The sequence below is a fragment of the Pituophis catenifer genome, unplaced genomic scaffold (assembly GCF_029215685.1).
Source record: "Pituophis catenifer annectens isolate HBS135680 unplaced genomic scaffold, rPitCat1.0.hap2 SCAF_16, whole genome shotgun sequence".
NCBI classification, from domain to species: domain Eukaryota; kingdom Metazoa; phylum Chordata; class Lepidosauria; order Squamata; family Colubridae; genus Pituophis; species Pituophis catenifer.
This window is the reverse complement of record NW_027256896.1, coordinates 196,940-222,709: the sequence shown is the minus strand read 5'-3', so window position 1 is coordinate 222,709 and position 25,770 is coordinate 196,940.

Here is a 25,770-nt window from a genome sequence, read left to right as displayed (position 1 = left end):
ATTTGCTTCCATATTGATTAATATTTGAAAGAGTGGGTGATTGTATTGATATTTGCTTACAGCAGGGGTGAAATTCAGCAGGTTCTGACAGGTTCTGTAGAACCGGTAGCGGAAATTTTGAGTAGTTCGGAGAAATGGCAAATACCACCTCTGGGTGGCCCCAGAGTGGGGTGGGAATGGAGATTTTGCAATATCCTTCCCCCAGGAATGGGGAGGGAATGGGGATTTTTCAGTATCCTTCCCCTGGAGTGGGGTGGGAATGGAGATTTTGCAGTATCCTTCCCTTGCCATGCGCACCAAGCCATGCCCACCAAGCCACACCACACCCACCAAGCCACGCCCACAGAACCGGTGCTATAAAAATTTGAATTTCACAACTGTCTTACAAGTCTCTCTTTCGTGTCTGTCTGTCTGTCTGTCTGTCTGTCTGCCTATCTGTCTGTCTATCATCATCTCAGATATATAGATATTTATTTATTTTTCCCAACAGTACACAGTTTTGGATCTATTAACTCCGAAACAAATTGGGGATATGATAATCCATTCTGACACTTTGACCAGCATCTCTTTGGCAAAACACCTTGTGGTCTTCTTCCAAGATAGCAGCTTCAGCGATGTCCAGATGATTCTCAAAGAATTCACCCAAGCTGCTATTAAGGTATGTCTCCCTACCTCTCCACCCCTGCTCCGAGTCCATTTTTATGAGGAAAACATAAAAGTGGTTGTTTCAAAATTTCAGCACTATTTGCCTTGAGAATTCCATTAGTAACCTGGTTTCTTCAAACAAATTAGTTAAAATCTATAATACCCTGTTTTCCCCAAAATAAGACATCCCCTGATAATAAGCCCAATTGGGCTTTTTTTGTTTTTCAATTTTTTTTTTATTTTTTTAGCATAAAACATAAAATACATCTTTTTAGAGCAGGGGTTTGGTCCGGCTTAAAATAAGTACAATTATTCACATTCCCTCAATCAATTTTGTTCCAAATTTTAAAATCTTTAAGAAGAAAAAAAAAGAATAATAATAATAAAAAAGACAAAATTCTTATTCTAAACATTTATCATTCTACTATAACACCCACAATTCTAAACAATAAACACCGTTCTAAATCTTTATCATTTTAACAATTAATATTTCATATATATTCCTCAATCCTAAAACCATTGCCTCAAAACTATATTTTATCTCTCTTAAATGACAACAAATATCCAATTCTTAACAAAAAAATATTTTCCTCCTCTCTTAAAATCATTTGAAATAAATCAACATTTCTTTCTATATTTTATTACTTCCAAAATATTTTACCTTAATACTTCAAATTTATTCTTAAATTCTATTAGACCAGCTGTTTAACTGATTCATGGTTTAAATATCTATTTCCCAGTTATAATTTCCAATATTCCTTTATCCATTTATTTAACTGGTTCACAGTTCAATTACTATTCTCCAATAACGTCTCTTCCACTTCCTCCTAGGTTTATTTTTGAGCTGGTTCGCATCTTAATCAGCTGCTTTCCAGCAATACTTCCTCCCCTTCTTACCTTAATTATTTTGGCTGGTTCACAGTATAATTTTAACTGCATACCAACCTTCTCCTTTACTCCTCCTAAATGTAATGTAAAACTGGTTCACAACTCAGATGGTTGCCTTCCAGCAATGCTTTCCTCCACTCCTACCCCTATTTTTAACTGGCTCACAACTTTATTTCAATTGATCCCCAGGTATAGTCTCCTCCATGCCTACCTTTTTATTTTTTGCTAGTTTACAGTTTTGCTTTAACTGTTAGCTAGCGTATGCTTTCCTCCACTCCTAACTGTATTTTGGCTGGTTCATAGCTTTGCTTTAACTGCTTTCCAGCACATATTTCCTCCGCTCCTAACTCCTATTTTTATTTTTAACTGGTTCCCAGTTTGCATTAACTGTTCTCCAGTATGATGCTTTCCTCCACTCCTACCCTATTTGTAAGACTGGGTCTCAGCTTTTCTTTCACTGATCACCAGAATCTTGCTTTATATTTTCCTCCACTCCAAGATCTCTTATTCAATTATTTAGCTTCAAATTACTTCAAAGTGTATCACCAATGGTATTTTCAATCTATTCTCCTCTGTATCTTTTGCTAATTTAAAAAAAAAAAACATTTCAACAAATATTTTATTTCTTATTTTCTCCTAAATTTTCTCCCATTACTTGCTTATTTCATATTTCAATACAAACATCATTTTAAAACCATTTTAAATTCATTTTTCTATGCTTATTACATCTATGAATAATTCTTTTAACATCCAACACCTTAAAGGAAAAAACATTTTCTTCCAGATTATTAAATCTATAAATATTACTTGTTAAAGATTTAAAATTCAAAAAGGCATTAGAACATCCAAAACTCATGCTTCTTCCTTCAAACATTTCTTAATCAAGTTATTTATATGTTTATATAAAAGTAATAATAATTATAGAAAATGGGAAATAGTGACAGTAATAATGTAATTACCTTAAAATAGTGACAATAATCATAATACAGCAATAATAATAGTAAAAAAAAGAAAAGGGAAGAGAAGAGAATAGAAAGATATCAAAACAAAGAAAAAAAGAAAGAAAAAAAATCAAGTAGATTAAAAAAAAGTTTAAAGAGGAAAAACAAAAAAAAAAGATAGAAAAGGGAAATAGAGAGAGATGGTATAATAAGAAAAAAAAAAAAGAAATGTCTCTTAACTCTGTTCATTCACCCAAAAACTATTATATCTATTTAAACCAAAATATAATAATTTGTTGTCTTGTTACATAGTATGTTCCAATATTCCTTTCTCCAATCTGTCCAAATATATTTCTTCTCCATTTTAATGCCATCAAAGTTCCAACTTTTTTTTTTTAAAGTTAGTTCTGGGCTATTCCATATATGGTATCAACATGTCCTTCTTATGCTGCCACACCCTTCTCTTATTGCCACGTCTGTTAGTTCAGTTTCCATTGTTCCATTTAATTTCTTCCTTCTGATCTTCAATAAATCCTCCAATAAACAAATTTGTCTATCCAGAATCAGGCTCTCTTAATCTGAGTCTTTCTCTCCCCCCCCCAAATTAGTCAAGTTTAAAGAAACAAGTAGCAAAGTTTCTCCCTTTATGTAGCAAGTAGGCAGTCTGTAAATCAGTAACAAGCAATCAGTCTGAAATTCACACTTTCACTTTCACTCCGTTTGTCTTCTTCTTTTTTTCTTTATTTTTAAGAGCATAGTTATTTCCTCTTCTCCTTCCTCTCTCTCTAACATAGTCCAATCTCATTTTTCCATACAAAAAGAAAAAAAAACATATCCAACACTGTAATGCAGCCATTTCCAAAAAATCATTATTTCACGTTGTTCTCCAACAGGTCTTTTGCCTTTATGCCCCAATAGTTCACAGCTGCTGTTAAGGCTGGGGCAAAGACTCATCTTAATCCAGAGTCCATGGGCAGTTCCCGCCTGGGCTGATGGTCACTCACCCAGCAAACAAACTCCCGGCTCTGTCCTCCATTTCTCCTCCTCTCCTCCTGTGCATTCTTGTGTCCCGGTTGCCGCGGTTTCAGGGCAGCCACCATGGCTGCCGCTTTGCCGCCGCCAGCGCAGAGGGCAAGCCTGAGGAACCTGCCCGTTCCTCTCGGCCGACCGAGGAGTCCCTCTCCATGCCCCCTGTCCCTACAGGACAGGGGAGGTCTGAAGACCTGCTGGCGGGGTTGACAGACGGGGTTTTCGTGGGGCTCCGAAGAGCCCGCTATTTCCCCGTCTGGATCCCCGCGGCGCCAACCGGAAGTCCCCCAATTGGGCTTTTGAGTGCATGGCAATAAGGCCAAGCGCTTATTTCAGATTTCAAAAAAATATAAGACAGGGTCTTATTTTCGGGAAAACACAGTAGAAATCTATATATTCTTAAAAATCTGCTTTATTCTCCTCTCTTCAGTGGAACAGTTTTGTGGTCTGGCATTTTTTTGTTATTTTTTTTTTTTTCAAAAAAGTTAAATGTTCATTGGGTTACATGGGAGCAGATAGAAATTTCACTTTTTTAAAAAACAGTTGCCACATTATTTATTGTGTGATCATACTAGAAAGTGCCAAAGGTGAGTCAGGGAGCCTCTCTTCAAACAGCATTTTTGTGTTTTAAAAACATTTTTAAACTACGAAGAGACCTTTTCACCAATTTTTACATAAAAAAAGAAACTAATCAGTCTTTACACAAAAAGAAATTATAGCCCAATGTACCAAAAACCCCCCCCACCAACCACCAATTGTAAAAGACAAACTAGAAATAAAAATTAAAATAAGCAAGAAAATGGTAAGAGAACACCTATCTGATCTTGATGAATATAAATTAAGGAGACCTGATAGATTACATCCTAGAGTTCTGAAGGAGCTGGCAGATCAGGGGTGGTATTCACTTGCCTTCGATACCGCTTCACAAATGTGAGCGCAGGGCCTTCCGTGCATGGTGCAGAGTGTCAAAAACGTGGATAGATGGGACGTGATTATGTCCGGGTGGGTGGGCGGAGCCACCTACAGCCACCGCTACTGGGTTGCCCAAATTGGATAGAGCCGCCGGCTGAATCCCACCACTGTGGCAGACGTTATCTCAGAACCATTGTACCATATCTTCCAAAATCCTGGAGCACCGGAAAAGTACCTGAAGATTGGAAAAGGACTGATATGGTTCCCATCTTCAAGAAAGGGGAAAAAAACAAACCCAGGAAACCAATCAGTCTAACATCAATACCTGGGAAGCAAATAAAGTTATAACTAATAGCCATCACAGGTCTGTTAAAAACAGATTATGCCAAACCAATCTTAATTCATTCTTTGATAAAGTCACTAAATCAGAAGACCAGCAAAATGCTGTGGACATAGTATACTTAGATTTCAGCAAGGCATTTGACAAAGTAGATCACAATCTACTTCTTGGTAAAATAGAAAAATGTGGAATAGATAACATCACAGATGGATTTGTAGCTGGCTGACAAACTGTACTCAACAAATAGTCCTTAATGGACTAACATCTATATGGAGGGAAGTAAGCAGTGGGGTACCACAAGGCTCCGTCTTAGGTCCAATACTCTTCAATATCTTCATACATGACTTAAATGAGGGGAACTTTCATGATGAGAAGGGGAACTCATCAAATTTGCAGTTGACACTAAACTGGCAGGAATAGCCAACACCCCTGAAGACAAGCTTAGGATCCAAAAAGATATTGACAAACTTGAACAATGGGCCCTATCCAATAAAATGAATTTCAATGTGGAGAAAAGCAAAGTTTTACATTTAGACAGGAAAAATCAAAAGTATAAGTACAGATTAGACAAGACCTGGCTCAAAAACACTAACTATGAGAGAGCCCTTGGAGTCCTAGTGGATGATCACTTGAATATGAGCCAGCAGTGTGCAGCAGCAGCCAAAAAAGCTAGTACAATCCTGGGTTGTATAAACAGACACATAGAATAAAGATCATGTGAGGTACTAGTACCACTTTATAAAACCCTAGTAAGATCACACCTGGCTACAAAACCACACCAGACTACAAAAAACATGTTGAGACTTTGGAAAAAGTTCAGAGAAGAGCAATTCCAGGATCAAGGGCCTGGAGACTAAAACATATGAAGAATGGCTGCAGGATTTGGGTTTGGCTAGTCTAAAGAAAAGAAATATTAGCGGTGACATGATAGCAGTATTCCGGTATTTAAGGGGCTGCCAAAAGAAGAGGGAGTCAGATTATTCTCCAAAGCACCAGAGGGCAGGACAAGAAACAATGGTTGGAAACTAATCAAAGAGAAGCAACCTGGAATTAAGGAGAAATTTCCTAACAGTGAGGACAATTAACCAGTGGAACAGCTTGACCTTCGGAAATTGTGGACGCTCCATCACTGGATATTTTTAATGGCCTAGACCAGGGGTGTCAAACTCAATTTCATTGAGGCCACATCAGGGTTGTGTTTGACTTTAGGGAGCCAGAGTGGGTATCATCAACTCGACATCATTCATGTCGGAGGAACCTGTGGTGGCCCGAGAGCTGTGCCAGAAAAAATGGGCTCCCAACCTCCATTTTCGGCTACGACGGCTTCCTGCAACCCTCTGCCAGTATAATCGGAGCCTGGGAGGGCCACATGCAGCCCTTGCGAGCTCCATTTTGACTAGCAGAGGCACTGTGGGCCAGTCCTTTGCTGTTTTCAGGGCAGCCCCATGGGCTAGATCTAAGCACCCCATGGGTCAGATCCAGCCCCCAGGCCTTGAGTTTGACACCCCTGGTCTAGAGAGTCACTTATCTAAAATGGTATAGGTCAGTGATAGCGAATCTTTTCAGCACCGAGTGACTTCTCGAACTTTCTTGTAATCCCTGTGCAGCACAAGTTTGTTGTCCTTCCAAACCTGGAGGTGACCCAGTTGCTTTTGACACATTTCCTGGAACTGGCATCTTCTCATTTGGAGATGTACACTGCAATTGATTGGAACATCACATTCCAGCAAGATCTGCGCTTCCTTGCTTATGCATTCAATACCACAACACTTACTTACATCATTCCCCGAGACTATGCATCCTTCGTGGTTATGTACGTATTTCATACATTTGCCCTTATAGCAGGCGTGTCTAGCCTTTCTGTGTCAGTAGGCACCTTTCATATTTTTTAAGTATGTTGTGCAAGTTTAAAGAGCCATGGCAGTCCCTTAAAGAAGTCCATTTACAAAATGGCCAAAATCTGGGCAAGTCTGAGCAATCACAGAACAAATTAGTGAGGTTGCTTTCTACCATTTTTCTTAGTCCTCAGACACCCATTATCACTCACTGACTTATCTTGCCTTTTTTTCTGATCAAGGGAGCTCACTTGCAAATGAAGCACTGGACTCCTTGCATATTTTCTAAGACCAGCTGGCTATTGCAGTACCAGGTTGGTCTTAGAAAATATGCAAGGACCATTTAGATCATTAGACCAGAGATGGTATATAACAGTGCAAAAAGTAGCACATATCATCATGTATAATATAGTAAAATAGTAACATAATAAACAAAGACATAGGGTTGAGAGAGAGCGACTCCCCCTGGTTACCCAGCTGGCTTCATGTCAAAGGTGGGATTAGAACTCATGATGGTGCCTCAATTGCTGCACCAAACTGCCTTTCCTATGTTTTATTTAAGGGGAAGAGGAAAGTGCAGGGCCATTAAGGCCTAATTTCTGCCCCTCTTCCCAGTACTACTGGAGGGGATAGGACCCTAAACAGTTCTTCCATTTTCAGATTCAGTCTCTACTGAGTTTGCCTAACATCCATTTTGGGATGCACTTCTTCTTTTCCTTCCATCTCTTTGGTTGGTGGTTGCTATCTTGGGATTAATCCATAAATAGGTTTAAATATCTAATGGTTCTGCACCATGATGGTTCTGCCAGGACAGAAAATAAAGTTGGGAAGAGCCATGCGATCTGTGATGATATCCTCTGGGAGCTCTTGCATAGAGAAATCTCAGTGATTGTGAACCATTGAGTCATTTTCTGTTGTTACTTATATCATTTCAGTGTGTCAAGATTTAGCGATGCACATGACCAAATGTCAGAAATCTCAAAGAGAGCTGTGGTGCTCTGGATTGTTCACTATCTCAAGGAATTTAAAGGTAATCGGACATCAGACTCATTCTGTCTTTGGCAGATTTAAGATGTCTCCATTGGACTTATTTCGATCACTCATTCCCTAATGACAGCCACTTGTGAGATGGTCACTGAGATGTGTCATCTGTGCTTCATGTCCCATGGACACATGAGATAGCAAAGAGATGGCTAGATAAATTTCCTGTGCTGTCCAGGAAAAAGGGAATTACTTCTGATTTGCCATGCATAACCATTCTGCTGCCCCAGAGAGCTGTTTCTATGAGCTTAAGTCAAACCATTTTTAGTGAGGGATTACAGTGATGATGAGTGTCAGAGTTTGTTGCAAAAAACAAATCCACGAGCACACACAGATAAACTGATGCAGCAAGATTCATTAACTTCTTTATATACACAATAATACATGAAGTAAGTTTACAATACCAACAGCAGATTCACAATTTCATTTCAGATCAGATCAGCAGACAAGTTCACACACATTGGTTTCAGTTTCTCTTCTCTGCACAGAATCAGATGCTGCAGACTAAGACACACCCTGGCTCCAGTCTGTCTCAGCTCCAAGTTGCCTATTCATTGGCTGACCTTGTTACCATGTCTTCCCAGTCATGAATATTCTAACAATGAGTGCATTGTTCTGAAGCGTAAAGGGCCAATTTGGGGATAGATCATTCTGAAGAAGATCTATTTATGTGGCTGCTAAGAGTCAACACTAACTTTATTGCACATGATTTCTGAGAGAGACTTCTCAGCTCTCCCCCCCTTAAACAATTTCCATTTGGAGGGGATGACAATGATTGGCAGTTGTAAATAGATAGGAATGGACATGCTTTGCATTGGTTAAAGGGGAGGGTCAAGGTCTCCTCAGTGTGGAGGATGGCAAGGTAAGGTATACCGGTAGTGTTTGCATTTGATAAACTCTGTATTCCATGAGTTCTTTTGTTCTTTATTCAGCATATCTCATGGAGCCCAGTGATGAATGGATCCATCAGGCATGGGGCTTGTTCTTCCATGATGCCACCTTGGAAGAAGTGAAATCCACTCATGAGAAGTTTGAACCTGTGAGTATGATTTAGTATAACAGAGTTGGAAGGGACCTTGGAGGTCTTCTAGTCAACCCCCTGCCCAGGCAGGAAACCCTACACCACTTCAGACAAATGGTTATCCAACATCTTAAAAATTTCCAGTGTTGGAGCATTCACAATTTCTGCAGGCAAGTTGTTCCACTTATTAATTGTTAATTTGTTGCTTAGCAGCTAATTCCGACCATAGCGATTGTGGGGGCAGAAGGTATGTGTGTATTTTCAAAGTGATTTTTGCCAAATTTTTGCAGGTGTTTTTGCAATTGCCTTAAGAAATTTTGTCTTGTCTTGTCTTGTTTTGGTCTTGGTCTTGGTCTTGGTCTTGGTCTTGGTCTTGGTCTTGGTCTTGGTCTTGGTCTTGGTCTTGGTCTTGGTCTTGGTCTGTCCTGTCTTGTCTTTTGTCTTGTCTTGTCTTGTCTTGTCTTGTCTTGTCTTTTGTCTTGTTTTGTCTAACTTAGTCCAGCTTAGTAAACACCTTTCCTTTGGATAAGTATCCCAGCACGTCTTTCATGAGAGGGAGGAGGTACATGTTTTCTATGTAGATCCCATTGATCCTGCGGAAATACATGCACAGCCTCAATGACCCATCTATTTCTCTTTAAATAGCATAGGGGCTGCCATTTGGGACTTCGCTGGCTGGATGAAGCCCCTGGTTTGATTTTTGTCGACAAAGTCTCTTGGTTCCCACATCTCCTTGGGGGTCAGTGCATACATTTTAGGCTTAGGGAGCTTCACCCCCAGCAAAATCTCAATTGCACAGTCCATAGGACAATGGGAGGTCAGACCATTGGATTCCTTCTCGCTGAACACTTCACTAAGATCTCTGTATTCCTTGGGGATAGCGGGGCACTGCTATCCCCAAAACGGGGCACCATCTTGGTAGCCATTCTCAGGCCTTCCATCCTCCCTGATTGTGGCTGGGGTTTGCTATGCTTCTTCCCCATAGGTTTTGGGTTCCCTGGGCACTCTATCCCTTCCCTGGTATATTGTTGGACTCCACTTCTTCAACCATGCCAACCTCAATATCATGACTTCCACCATTTGGGGGGCCACCATGAATCAGTTAGTCTCTTTATGACTCCCCATTCTCATACTCACTAGCTCAGTCAGATAGGAATTAGCAGTCGTCCTATAATTGAACCACTGACCTGCTCAAACTTCATGGGCTGGTGTAGTTTCCTCACTCTTAATCCTAAACTCCTCACTGATTGTAGGCTGACCAAGCATTGGGTGCATTCCGAGTCTATTAGGGCCATTATGACTCCTCTCACCCACAAGTGGGGCACTACAATCTCCACCCGGGCAGTAAAAGGAGCGACAGCTCCACTTACCATTGTGTCATCCTCCCTTTTGCTATCACTTCCGTAAAAGGTCAGCTCAGCCTCGCCGGCAGTCAGAATTCCTTCCCTCTCACTGGTTGGGGAAAAGGCCTTCCCCACCCCCCACCCCCAGAGGCCCTCCAGAGACCAGAAACAGCCCTTTTTGTCGACTTTGGAAATTCCGGTCTCCAGAGAGCCTCCAGGGGGGTGGGGAAGGCTGTTTTCACCCTCCCCAGGCTCCTAGAAATACTCTGGAGCCTGGGGAACAGCAAAAAAATGGGACTTCCGGTCCCACTGGAAGTTGGCATATGGGCCATTTCTGGCCTCCAGAGGGCCTCCAGGTGGGGTGTGGAAGGGCATTTTTGCCCTCCCCAACATCCTAGAAAGGCTCTGGAGCCTGGGGAGAGAGAAAAATGGGCCTATCGGGCCCACATTGCCATCACGTGCCAGGAACGGTGGGGGAGGGGAGAGTGCATGCATGTGTGGGGGCAGGGCACATAGAATTATGATTGTGGGCACATGTGCGTGTGACACCCTCCCCCCCCGGCACGCAATGGCAAAAAGGTTAACTTGGATTACTCAAAAATAGTCATCTCAGCAACTCTCTAGTAACATGGGAGCCCCAAACCTCATAATGTAACCAGGTCTTGAGGGCCTTTTGGAAATTCAAAAGGGATGGGGTTAATCTAAATTCTAAGGAAGAATGTTCTATAAGAAGTCACATCTGGGAATTACCAAATGTAGGTCCCTAAACAATAAAACCCACAACATGACTTCTCTGCCAGATCTAATGGTATTAAAATAAACTAAAATAAAAGAAATAAAAGAATAAATAGGCATGCTCCAGGTCCCTCTAATTAAAATCTTTCAGAATCTAGGAAATGTGCTGTCATGGCACCTGCCCTCTGGAAGTGTATCCTCCCAGAAGTCTGTATAGCTCTCACCAGGTGATGTTCAAAAAGTTGCTAAAACCTTCCTGTTCCTTCAGTCCTTGGGTTAGGTAGTTGTTCAGACCTATAAATGTTATTGAATTCGGGTTCATTCATTCTGATTGCACTCTGCCCTGTAGTCTTATGGAATTGGGTGGCCTCTGCACAAATAAATTTCAAAATAAATTATTGAAGCACACACAGTCCTCAAGATCACTACAATAAATTTTGTTCAGAGACATAAATCTGGTCATTTATCGTGAACAGAAGATACTGAGCTTGCACCCAAGCTCAACTCAACAATCTGAGAAAAATCAATAAAAGAGTTTCCCTTCTGCTGGCAGTATCCTCCTTTTTAGTTTCAAATGGAAGGAAAAGCTGACTAGTGACCAGGAACCATCTTTATTTTCTAGTTTCTGCTCTTACATTTCCTGAATGTTCGCCAGCTGATTGACTTCATTGCAACATCAAATGCATTGGTCAATGTGACTACAATGAGGCATGTTCTTTCAACCCTAAAGAATAAACACTCTGAAATCTCTCTTGCTAAAATGGATGAATTCCTGACAAGGCTCAACTTGGTCATCGAACAGGTAATTTCTTAGAAAAATATGGGGAATATTTTGCAGGTAGCGTTACATGCTTTCACGGATCCATCTGTAGGCCTTCAAGAGCAGTGGCAACTGAGTTCATCCTTTATGCCTTCTCTCATCTTCCTTTTTTCCCCAGCAAGCTCTTATGTAAGGAGTAAATTATTCTTGCTGGTTTTCTGGATTGATGTCTTTAAAAAAAAAAAAATTATTAAATTTTCCAAGTTAAAATCAACATAAGACAAAAACATTGATTATACATAACAACAAAAACCATACATTCCCCTCCCTCCCTCCCCCATTCATAACACTAGACACACAAACACATTCATTCTGGCAGATAATATTCCTGCCCTCATTAATAAATAATTAAATAAATAATTGTGCCCACAACACAGAATAAAGTAAATAATCCCCGAATATGGTTTTCAAACAATTATCTTTCAATCTAGATAAGTATATCTCTCCTCATATTGACTTAGGCCCTCACTTCATCTCAATCCTTTTATTCAACCACCAGTACCAACTGTCCCAACTTTGAAAAAATTCAGAATCCTCTTTTGCTTTCAACCTGGACTGATGGACTGAGGGACACTTGGGAACCTGGAAGTCTTCAGTTGCCAATCCCCATAATAAAACATTAAATTTATCTTAAATTTGTTAGTTGGATGAGGTTTCCTATTGATTGATTGATTGGATTTGTATGCTGCCCTTCTCCCAAAGGACTCAGGGCGGCTCACAACAATAAGAGACAGAAAATACAAAAGTTAAAAGACGAATTAAATCAGAATATCCAATAAATAAGATTAAATGTGGGAATACAAATTCAAATTTAAATTTTGAAAAAAAACTGCTAAAATCAATTTAGGGTCAGCCCAGGCCTGCCCGCTGGAAGAGCCAGGTCTTCAAGGCCCAGTGGAAGGTTTGGAGGTTGGGGATTATCCGGAGCTCCGGGGATAACATATTCCAGAGGGTAGGGGCTCCCACAGAGAAGGATCTCCCCCTGGGGGTCCCCAGTCGACATTGTCCGGCTGAAGGTACCCTGAGGAGGCCAACCCTGTGGGAGCGAACTGGGCGATGGGAGGCTACCGGTGGCAGGAGGTGGTTCACAAGTACTCTGGTCCTAGACCACGTAGGGCTTTAAAGGTGATCACCAACGCCTTGAATTGCACTCAGAAGACAACCGGGAGCCAGTGCAGACTGCGAAGGAGTGGTGTGACATGGGAGTACCGAGGCACCCCCAAGACAACCCGCGTGGCCGCATTCTGCACCAGTTGAAGTGCTCCTCAAGGGCAGCCCCATGTAAAGTGCATTGCAGTAGTCCAAACGAGAGGTGATGAGGGCATGAGCAACTGTGAGTAAGGCATCTTGGTTCAGAAAGGGGCACAATTGGCGAACCAGGTGAACCTGGACAAAGGTCCCCCTGGCTACGGCAGTCAAATGATCTTCCAAGCTAAGCCGTGGGTCCAGGAGGACTCCCAAATTGCGTACCTTCTCTGAGGGGGTCAACACCTCCCCCCCTAGGGATAGCGATGGAACATAATGGACAAAACGGGGTGCCAGTAACCATAGCCACTCGGTCTTGTCGGGGTTGAGACTCTATTGTTTTTAGATCAATAAACAATGTTGAATGGGATGGCTGGTGGGGAAGACAGGGTAGGGAAGTGTATTTCAATGGTGTTGGGTAATGGGAAGTTGGATGTGTGTGCTCCTGTGGATTCCACCTCCTCGCACTCATCTCACAATGAGGGGCCCAGGTTTTAGGCTGCTACTTTTAAATGCCAGATCAGCCTATAGTAAATTTGATCTCTCAGCAGCCTCCAATAACATTAGTGACTGTTCAAAGTTACAATGGCATTGAAAAAAGTGACTTATGACCATTTTTCACGACTGTTGCAGAATCCCCATGGTCATTTGATCAAAATTTAGATGCTTGACAAAGGATTCATATTTATGACACTTGCAGTGTCCTGGGGTCATGTGATCAGCTTTTGCAACCTTCTGACAAGCAAAATCATTGGGGAAGCCAGATTCACGTAACAACCATGTTACTAACTTAACAACTGCAATGATTCACTTAACAACTATGGCAAGAAAGGTCGTAAAATGGGGCAAAATTCACTTAACAAATGTCCCATTTAGCAATATAAATTTTAGGATCAATTGTGGTCACAAGTCAAGGACTAGCTGTATTCTTCTAGAGAGGCTTCGGGAGTAGGGAATTGGGAGCTCTGTTAGTCCTGATTCACTTCCTTCCTCTATGATTGTTCTCAGTGGGTGTTGATAGGAAGTAAGAAGCCTGTCCTTTGTCCCCTGTTTTGTGGGGTGCTGCGGGCCTCAGCACTTTCTCCATCTCTGTTTGACAGCTACATTAAGCAGCTTGGTGAGATCATCTGCCACTGTGAATTAAGATATCAAATATGTTAACACCTAGATATATGTCTCAGCTCACAGTGAGTTAAATGATATTGTGACCTCTCTCTTGCAGTGATTGGAGAGTGAGGAATCCAGAGAGGGATGGAGCCCATCAAATGGCACATTTGAGTGTTGTTACTGGGTGTATTTTTTAAATTGTTTTTATTGAGTTTTTATCCTTGTAAGCCACCCAAAATCACTGAGAGTGAGTTGGGCACAGGGGTGAAATGCTCCCAGGTCGGACCAGATCGCCCGATCCGGTAGGGATGGAGGCAGGTGGTTCGAAGAACCGGTAGCAAAAATCTCTGCCACCCCCCCCATGCCCACCTGAGCTGCGCAATCATCAGAGGCTTTTTTTAAAAAAAAATTAAAGCATTTTTTTCTACAATCTCTTCGGCTGAAAAAATGCTTTTAAAAGTAAAAAAAAGAAGCCTCTGATGATCGTGTGGCTCAGCTGGGATCGTCAAAGGCTTTTAAAAGTATTTTTTCTACAACCTCTGAAGAGGTTGTAGAAAAAATGCTTTTAAAAGCCTTTGATGATCCAAGCTGAGTTGCCTGATCGGCAGAGGCTTTTAAAAGAAAAAAAGCCTCTACCGATCAGGCAACTCAGCTGGGATCGTCAGAGCCTTTTGAAAGCATTTTTTTACAACCTCTTCGCCGAAGAGGTTGTAGAAAAAATGGTTTTAAAAGTAAAAAAAAAAAAAAAATTGGCCACGCCCAGCAGTCACATTACCACCAAGCCATGCCCACAGAACTGGTAGTAACAAATTTTAGATTTCACCACTGGTTGGGCAGCCATACAAATTTCCATAAACAAACAAACATATGCATCATATATATAGCAACTTACATCAATTGCATTGTGGCATTATTATACAAACAATTTAGCTGATTATTGGAAATATACATTGAACAAATAAAATTAAATTGATACAAATGATAAAATTTGCATACTTGCACAATGGCATATTCACATAAATAATATAAATAGCTATGCTGACAGAATTTCATATTTAATAGCAATTTATGAAGAATGGAAATCTCCCTGAATAGTCCACTAAATCAAGGTCTCACTGTGCAGTTCGTCATTCAGTAAATCATTTTCATAGCAAACTTGGCTTTCCTGCAGTTTTCTTGCATGCACATTTCGCAGGCAAATTGTGTTGATGCCTGATCTTTGTTACAAAATATAAAAGGGTGCTGTCCAATTTAAAATATGGACTAAATGAATTTCCAGCACGCATTCAGCCTAATATGCACTCTCTGGTTTAGTGTATCCATCTAAGTGAAGAGCTTTAGAACTTCTCTCTTTTCTTTCCTTCTTTTTGAAATTCTTTACAGAAGAACATTCTGAGACTCAGAAATGCTGAGGTGAGGCTGGAGCTGCTGAGTACCATTTTGGCAAACCTGGCACGCTATTTCTACAAATTTACAGCTTTAGACTACGAATCCTGGTTCTTGAATAAACTAACATTCCTTCTGCCTAGCATTAATGTGAATTTGTTGCAGTTGATACCACTGGATGTCAGTTATTCTGCCTACAGATCCATGTAAGTATTACCTTTCCTCCCCCAGCCCCATGCCCCCCCCTTAAGATCAATCTGCTTGAGCTTTCTTTAATACACATCTCTCTTCGTATATTTAAACTCCAAGTTTCCTAGTGAGTTTGGCAGATTGGCAAAAGGATTTGGCCCTTTATGAGGTCATGAAAAAATGAATTGGACCTTTCATGCAGCCAAATGTATCATTGTAGAATTTGCTGTCATAATATATTTCATGTAATATTTTTATTTTGATGATACATGGTTTTGACCATGGTTTAGATGGCTTTGCAGGAGAAAGAAAAGTTTGTTACAGTCATAGAATCACTGAGTTGGATGGGATCTCAGAGATCTTCTACGCTAATCCCCCTCCTCAGTATAGGATCGTCTTTGCAAATGAACATCCATTCACTATTTGAAGTTTCTAGTGAGCCATCTTGTTATCATGGCTAAGCAGTGATGAAATCTGATCCGGTTTACTACCGGTTCGCTGGCTGCGCATGCACAGTGCACACCATGTACCAAATGCAAAGTGCGCGGGTGGGGTACACACCAAAGGAGGCATGCGGTAAGTAGAACAGCACGCAAGGGGGGTGATCAGCTGTGGCGTGCAATCTTTTTTTTTACTTTTAAAAGCATTGCTTTTAAAAGTAAAAAAAAAGCCTCTGACGATCGTGTTGCTCAGCTATGATCGTCAGAGGCTTTTTTTCACCTTTTAAAAGCATTTGTTTTACAACCTCTTAGGTTGTAGAAAAAATGCTTTTAAAAGGCTCTGACAATCACAGCTGAGCAATGCGATCGTCAGAGGCTTTTTTTTACTTTTAAAAGCATTTATTTTTTTGCTTTTAAAAGAAAAAAAAAGCCTCTGATGATCAGGCAACTCAGCTGGGATCATCAGAGCCTTTTAAAAGCATTTTTTACAACCTCTTTGGCTGAAGAGGTTGTAGAAAAAATGCTTTTAAAAATAATAAAAAAGCCTCTGATGATTGCGTGGCTCAGCTGAGCATGGGCGGGGGGATGAGGGGCAGGGATTTTTCCTACCGGTTCTCCGAACCACCCGCCGCCATCGCTATCGGATCGGGCGATCCAGTCCGAACCGAGAGCAGTTCACCTCTGTGGCTAAGGCACCAAGCTAGAGATGGCCTTGGGCCAATCACTCTCTGTTTGCCTGGGAAGAAGGCAAGGACAAACCACTTCTGGAAAAACTGCCAAGAAAACTATAGTTTCTTGTCTGGGCAGTCAGCAGAAGTCAAAAATTGAAGGCACACGTACAGGGAGTCCTCGATTTCCAAACATAATGGAGGCTGGCTATTATTGTTACAAGTGACAACATCCTCACTTAATGACCGCCACTCCTTGCTTTCCCTAATGCAGCATTAAACTAACATGTGGACCTTTAAGGAGAGCACAGGGTGCCACGGGGTGGGGGAAGCCTTGGGAGGCCTTGCCCAGACCCAGCTGCCTCCGACCTCTCAAGACTCCCTTACCCCAAAGCATCCATGGATCTGCTCCCAACCTGGCCACTTAGCCACCAAAAGGAACTAAAATCAGGCAATAGAAGATACTGGCACATGGGAAGCTGTTAAGAGCTTGTAAGCCAAGGCCTTCTATCTATCCAGGGACCCTTAAAAACAGAGCACCCTAAGATGAGCCTTGCATCCTCTTTGCAAAAATCAGAAAGGTATGTTGAATGCTTCTGGGCCCTGGAGTGGCTGAGTTCGGTGGTAACCGCGTGGAAAGCAAACCGATGCTTACAGGCTGCAGGCAGCCCTCACAAGCCGGTAGCTTCTGCTATCCTGTTTTGGGCTGCCTCAGGTGGCTGAGTAGCTGAGTTGGGAGCTGGACCCTGGCTTGCAGGGACTTAGTGTGATGGATGAGGGAGATGAGGGGGGTAGGAGTTGCTGCAACATCCCTACGGTCGGTTGTATGGGTGAACAACCATAGGACACTGCAGCAGCCATAACTTTGAAACTCAGTACTAAGTAGCTTTCGGGGGAATTGTCATAACATTGAAGCGACCTGTTGTAAATTGAAGACTACTTGTACTCACAAAATTTTGTGGCAACATATTGTACCAGTTGATAGCTAATATTAGTCATAGAGCTTTCTTTTTTCCCTTTTTATTGTGTTAGTATAAATCTTGATACATTATATACTTTGGTACTATGATATTTATATAACATACTGAAATTCTTAGCATTCTATTGTTTAGATCAGCATTATAATTGTTTGGCTTTTTCATTCCAAATTACTATAATTAAAAAAAAGGGGGAGGGAGGGAGACAAGGAGAATATATATATAAAATTAATCTACCGTATTTTTCGGAGTATAAGACACAACTTTTTACCTCCCAAAAGGGGGTGAAAATTTAGGTGTGTCTTATATACCGAATGTAGCCCTGCCCACCCACTGGCTCCCACCCTTTGGCCTGTGCCTCCAGCAGTTACCTCCTTGCAAGCAAACAGCAAGAAAAAACAGCTCCTTTCAACTTCACCATAGGTTAATTAGCACAAGTTGATTAGATCGACCTCCCAGCTCTCAGCTGATTTGCTCTCAGCTGTTCTGCCAGGGCTCTGCTGCTTGCTGCTGGAGCATATTTTTTCCCCCTAGCTATGCTGAAAAACGAAACTGAAAGTAAAGCAGTCTCTTTGCTCCAACGTGGCAAAATGAGGCAGAGAAAGATTTCTTTTTCTTTTTCCTCACCAAAAAAGATAGGTGCAAACAATGGGAAATTTAGGACAAAAGTGGGGAGTTCAAGATTTTAAAACACAAAAGAAAAAAGGCAAAAATAAAAATGGGAAAGGAGAAAAAGAAATGAAAGAGAAAGATGTTATACATATTTAGAATTGAAATATGAATAGTAGTAAGAAATAAATAGGAAATCATGATTGTAAAAATGAAATGAATAATAATTGGAATATTTTTCTATATGGGCAAAACTTTGGGTTATTGGGAGAGTTTAAGATGTGAAAATGAGTAACATAAGGGGAAAGCTCTATTTAACTAGGGAATTGTAATAATTGAGATACTATTAATTGTATATTGTGTTGAAAGCAGAAATGGTTAAGTTGGGGTTTGGAGGAATATATGGGGAAAATTATTTGGTTTATTATTATTGGTAAATATAATTAATTGATTTGTAAGAAATTGGATTGCATGAAAATAATTGGAATATTCATGTTCATATTGATTAATATACAAAAATTAGTTATATAACTAATTGATTTATATTAAAATGTTGAATTTGTATTAAACAACTGTAATATTACATAATTAACCAATGTGAGGATGGATATAAAAATAGATGACAAGGGGAAGGGGTATAATATAGAATAGAAGGGAAAAATTGAATTTGATTAAGATTAGAGATGAGAATGAAGGGTAATATTGGTTTTTTTAAAAAAATAGATGAGGAATAAATATGGCAAAAAGGAAATATGGAAATTGTAAATTTAATTGAAATGACTAAACACTGTTTAAATTTGTGAACCAGCCAAATACTCTGTTCAAAGAAAATACATTGTATGTTTGTATGTGTGTTTGTCTAAAAAAAAAAAAAAAATTTTTTTAAAACAACCAAAAAAGGTAGGTGCGTCTTATACTCCGAAAAATACGGTAGTCAGTTTATAATTTCCCCACAACATGAGCACTTAGGTTCTCTTAAAAATCCAACTGTAGGTGATTATATTTGCCATTTTGCATGATGTATTGTATATTTGGGAACCACTTCCTTCAGTGGAGTTAAACTTCTATTATGTATATATACTGTTAGTTGTGCCATTATTGCATAGTCTCCAAGTTTAAATTCCCGATCAAGTATTATCAGAATTATGACTTTCAGTATTGAGCACAAAATTTATTCTGGCTGCTATAAGCATATATCTCATTTAATTGGTGTTTCTTTTTTTCTCAGATTATTCCAGTAAGAAAAGTTGTGTTTTTATTTTTACTTTAAATTCCAAAGTATTGCGGGGGAATTTGTTTACATGTCCACCACATGTGATAAAATGTTTATTTTGTCTCATTACATTTCCAACATCTATTCAATTCCTCCTCATAAGTTGTAGTTGTTGCTCTTCTTTATCTTGGTTGCTAGTATTCCCCTGATTTTGATCTGAGATTGGCCTTTCTACTAATGAATGAGGACTCTGCCCATCCTTCTCATTATCTAATTGTTGTAGTGGATGGTTAATTTAATTTTGTACTGTTATATCCTGCTGAGTATCCTTTTATTTTACTTTTTGCTTTGGGCTGACACGCCTTCTCTTTTTATTTGCTGGGGATTTGGTGTTTTCAGAAACTGAGCCTGATAACAATTCCACAGAAGAGCAGCTAGAGGGGAGCAGAGTGTTCAGACTGTCTGTTGCATTAGTTACCGATTTCAACATTGAACTAATTATTCTGATTTTTTTAAAGAATCAGCTGTTGATCTCCTGGGCAAAGGGTGGCAAAGTGATGGATTAATTCTTCCTCATCATCCATAAACTGTAACTGTTCATTAAGTAGATCTGAGTTCTCTTTTTTTTTATTATTCTTATCTTGTTCTATCCTTGTTAATAGAGGAGTTCTTTGACTAGTTGTTGATACTTTAGAATTTTCAGGGTTGAAGTCAGCCTCCCTCACTGTCTTGGCTCTCTGCTCAGACTTTAGCAGAGACTGGATTTTGGTGGTATAAAATACCAGTATTGGCCGAATAGAATATTTAAATATTAAAAAGGTTTCAAGCCTGAATAACATTGAAGGAAGAACAAACTGCCCAAAGGTTAACAATATTCTTTTGCAACCATGTCTGCTGGGGAGCCAAGAAATCTCTGTTAATTTGTTAGAATATACCCTACAGCAGGGGTGTCAAACTCACGTCGTCACAGCATTGTCATGTGACGTATCATGGCTTCCCCCCCCTTTGCTAAACCAGGCATGGACGTGGCCAGCGTGTGACGCATCCATCCTGTGGGCTGCAACTTTGACAGCCTTGCCCTTCAGTCTAAAAGTTGGGAAAGAGAGTTCAGTATTACTCATCTGTTATGCCACCTGCCCTTGTTCAAAGAAATATCAAGAATCCTATGTCTCTGTAAAACTAACCTCTGTAGAACTAACCTTTGTGTCTTCTCCATCTCGAAGCTCTAATCCACATGATCTATCCATGAATTAAGAGTACATTTTGAAGCATGGGCTTTTCTAGTTGCTTCCTTATCTAATTTATTTTTTTCCTTTTTTTTTTTGCAAAAAGTTTTTTTATTTTTATTTTTCAACATACAAATTACATCTTTTTGGAACAGAGCCCTGATCCGGTCATCAATTTGTATAATTTTTCTTTCCATCTTTAACAAAATTTTATATATTTTATTTTCCCATAACGCTTATTTCTTAATCTTAAATCGCCTATCTCAACTAATATCATCTTAAAAAATTTATTCAAATTTACTTAAGAAAAAAGAATATTTACCCTTCTATTAACCCCTCTTTTATCTTAGTCACTATCAACTATATTTAATAAATCATCAATCTCCCCTATTAGGAGATTGCTGACGACACCCAGCTGTACATCTCCACCCCAGACCACTCCAACGATGCCCTTGAAGTGATGTCCCGGTGCCTGGAGGCCGTACGGATCTGGATGGGGAGAAACAGGCTCAGACTCAACCCATCCAAGACCGAGTGACTGTGATTTCTGACGTCCCGATATAGTCAGCTGGTGCCATCGCTGACTATTGGGGGCGAATCATTGGCCCCCACGGAAAGGGCTCGCAACTTGGGTGTCCTTCTGGATTCACGGCTGTCTTTAGAAGAGCACTTGACGTCCGTGACCGGGAGGATTTTTCATCAGGTTCGCCTGATCTGCCAGTTGCGTCCCTTTCTAGATCGGGGCTCCCTACGCACGGTCACTCATGCCCTCATCACCTCCCATCTGGACTATTGTAACGCTCTCTACATGGGGCTCCCCTTGAGGAGCACTTGGAGGCTCCAACTGGCGCAGAGTGCAGCCGCGCGGGTGGTAATGGGAGCGATGTGGTGCTCCCATGTAACACCTCTCCTGCGCGAGCTGCACTGGCTCCCGGTGGTCTTCCAAGTGCGCTTCAAAGTTTTGGTTATCACCTTCAGAGCGCTCCATGGTTTAGGACCTGGTTATTTGCGGGACCGCCTGCTACCACCAATAGCCTCCCACTGACCAGTACGCTCCCATAGAGAGGGGCTCCTCCGGGTGCCGTCGGCCAAACAATGTTGACTGGCGGCCCCAGGGGGAGAGCCTTCTCTGTGGGGGCACCTACTGTCTGGAACGAGCTCCCCCCGTAGATACGGAGGATCCCGGATCTGTGTACCTTCCGTCGCGCGCTCAAGACGTTCTTATTTCATCAAGCTGGCCTAACCTAAGTTTTTCCCCTTTTTAAATGGAAATTTTAAATTTGGTCTTAATTTATTGGGGTTTTAAATTTTCAGCCAAATTATTTAATTCGTTTTACTTTATTTTAAATTTTGTACTCATATGTTTTATTCTATGGCTGTTCACTGCCCTGAGTCCTTCGGGAGTAGGGCGGTATACAAATTGAAATAATAAATAAATAAAATAAAATTAGTATCTTAAACAAAATTTACTCTTATTTAATCAAAACAATTACCCTTCTATTGAATCTCAATTCAATTAATAACTCATAATAAATTTCACAATTCTTAATCTAAATCCTCACAATTAACAATACAAATCAAACATATTTATATTTCAAGATCTTATTTCCCTCTCTAGTATTTCCCCATATTATTGCTTCATATAGTGTTCATTAAATCTTAGTAAAATTATTAAAAATATTCAAATTGTTACAATTATAGATCTTTAAACATTATCACCATTTTTAGTCATCAATTATTCTCAGGTAATATCATATAACATCATAAGTCATTGATTCATTGTATCCATTATTATATTTTCTTTTAACATAGTCTATTTCTCATATATTATAGCTTCCATCCATATTTCAATTTTAAATGTCTATAACATACTCTTCACATATTTATTAAGCATTATTAATCTCAATATAGTTATTTTGTAAATCAAAGTCCTGTACTTTTCTATCTTACCCCCTATTCCCCCATTCTTCCACTGTTAATCTCAGTGTAATCATCTTTATAACTATTGTTATTCACGTCTTCTAAAAAAAACCCCTCCTTTTTATTATTACTATCCACCTGTACATTACTTATTCATATTTAATCACATTGTTTTTATCTTCTTTATTTCCAGCTGTTGCATCTTGTTTCTTCATTTTCTTGTCTGCTTGTGTATACTTCATTTTAGTTTCAATATCCTTAGATTTTGTCCTCCATGTATCATTTTAATTATTTTTTTCTTACTTCCACTCCAAGCCAAATGCGTCAAATTGTTCCCTCTCTAATTCCTGCGCCATTTTATTCTTTTTAAGTCAACATTATACCAATTATAAGAGTTCCATTGTGATTTCCCTTTCCTTTCCCCAAAGTCAAGCCGCCTGCAGACAAAGAACTCCTCCTCCACATATTCTCACAGTTATTATCTGTAAAGTTCACGATTCTCCAAAACAAAAACCAAGTTACAATGTTCCTTTTTAATCCAGAAGGTGTCTCTTTACCAATTGTTAAGAAGTATCGATTTTTTTTCAATTATGTAACAATCTTACTTAGTTTCTCTTTTTCTTTTTAATTTTAAAAATGTTAAAATGTTAAATCTTCTTTAAAGTCCAGTCCAAATTTAAATTCTTTTCAATCCTTTGACCTTGTCTCAGTATTTAACATTTCCAATTGGTTTTATTCAAAAGTCAATTTTCTATCGGGTCTTTGTCTCTCTAAAGTTGCATTTTAAAATCTTCTTTGTCCCCATGCTCCTTAGCCACTTTTTTTTATCACTAGGAGTCTTATCATTAAAAGATGTTTCCCTTGATGTTATTACAAGCCTGGGTTGGCTGTCACTCACTCGGCTTCAAAAAACTCCGTTCCGTTCCACTTTCCTTCTGCAGATTAGTTGGTCTGGTTGTCCCAGCTGCATGGCAGCCGCCATGGCTGCCACCCCCCGCCACCGATGCACAGAGAGTTCCCTCTGACCTCTGAGGAACTTCCCTGTTCCTCTTGGTCGTCCAAGGTGCCCGTCCCTGCAGGACGGTTCTGGTCTGAAGACCCATCGGCAGCGGTTTGTCAACTGGGGTTTTCGCAGGGCTCATCAGAGCCCACTAATTCCCCAACTGTTTCACCAAACCGCCAAACCGGAAGTTGCTTCCTTATCTTAATTTAGAGATGTAGTTTCACATTAAAGACTTTAATTCTTCAATTTTTTTGTTTGCTTCCAAGAGCTGGTTAATATAACAATAACTGTTTGTGCCGGCAAGAGGCAATTCTTGGCAACCAAATCCGAGTCTGTTTTAAAATTGCTCTTAGTATTATCCTTGTTCTCTCCTCTGTCTCCTAATGGAACCTCATTTTCCAGAGAAAGACAGTCATCCACCTCCCACTCCAGTAAGGAGCAGGGCTTATTTACTGAGGTTATGAGGGGGGAAGAGCAAAAAAAGAAGAAGATTTACTTGCAGTGTCTGTTATCTGAAACAAGTCCTTTATCTTTGGTTGTCTGGGTGTTGTTGCTGCCAGGTTGTGTTTAGGGTTTCCTCCTGACTGTATTCTATTAGATAATATATACTATATAGATAATATTTTAGATAATTATATACTGTATAATATTAGATAACAAATAAACTATTTTAGCTATAATAAGGAGCTCACTAAAAGGGCTGACATACAACAGCCATCCAATAACTACCCAGAAATGTGCTCTTGCCGTACACAGGGAAGAGAAGAAACAGTTTGATCCAACATCTATTAATGTATGATTTATCTACAAGTAGTCCTCAATTTATGACCACAACTGAGCCCAAAATTTCTGTTGCTAAGCGAGACAGTTGTTAAGTGAATTTTGCCCTATTTTACGACCTTTCTTGCCACAATTATTAATTATTAATTATATTATTATTATCTTAGCAGATATACCAAGTTGACTCAATTTATTATTTACTGTTTATAAAAAAAAAATATTATATGTATATGAAATCTTAATCTGTTCACCGCCCTGAGTCCTTCGGGAGAAGGGCGGTATAGAAATTCAATAAATAAATAAATAAATATTAAGTGAATCATTGCAGTTGTTTTATGAATCTAGCTTCATCATTGACTCTGCTTGTCAGAAGGTTGCAAAAGGCTTCTGGGATGTGAAGACCGTCATAAATATAAGTCAGTTGCCAAGCATATGAATTTTGATCATGTGATCATAGGGAAGCTACAATGGTCGTTACTGTGAAAAATGGTCATATCACTTTTTTCAATGCCGTTATAACAGTCACTCTAAATGAACTGTTGTAAATTGAGGATTACCTGTGTCTTAGATAAATTGATGAGGTTCTACATACAGGTTTCTATATGTAGAACATTTTATACCAATTTTCCTTTAAATTACAACTTGGTGTAAATTTAGTCCATAATCCTTCCCACCATTGTGTTGTAATTGTTTCTTTAAAATTTTGCATCCATTTTATCATACAGTTTTTGTTTGTTTTGTGTTTATATACAGCATGTGTCTCAATATGTGATGCTGGTTTTGTATTTGGGTTTCAAATACTGTTTTTTTCTTAATGTCCTTTCCCTTTTTCTTAATTCCTTCCTAAGATCTCTGTCTATTTGTAAATACATCAATCATAGTATTTTGCAACCTTCACTAAGTATTTCTATGTTTTTAGTCTATTTGTAGAATCTGAGGGTAATCTGCAATTACATTTATTTTACTGCAGTTAATTCCATGAAGTATTTGAAGGAGAAGCTGAAGGTGAAATTGTTAGGCTTATTATTCCATTTGTGGAATTCTGTACTTTTATCAACATTTTTCAAATAATATGACCTTTTAAATTTTTATCCTCCTTTGTATCTCTGTACCATAAGCATCTCTGAAGACTAAACCAATTCCTTCCCCTATTCAGATATTTATTTACTTATTTACTTATTTATTTATTTATTTATTTCATCAAGCATGTATTAGATAATTGCTGTGATAACTGATGCATTCTGCCTTTATCTGTCAGCATAAGGTTTTGTAGCGACTTTTGAAGTTAGCTATGTAGCCAGTTTTGTTTTTCTGCCAAAGAGGGGTTTTTTGGGGGGGTCTGAAGCTTCCTTATTGTTATGGGTAATTTGTTTTTCCTGGTTTTGGGGGTTATTATTTATTATTATTTTATCTACAGGCATCTTCCTTTATATAAACTTTAATATTTGGAAGGACAA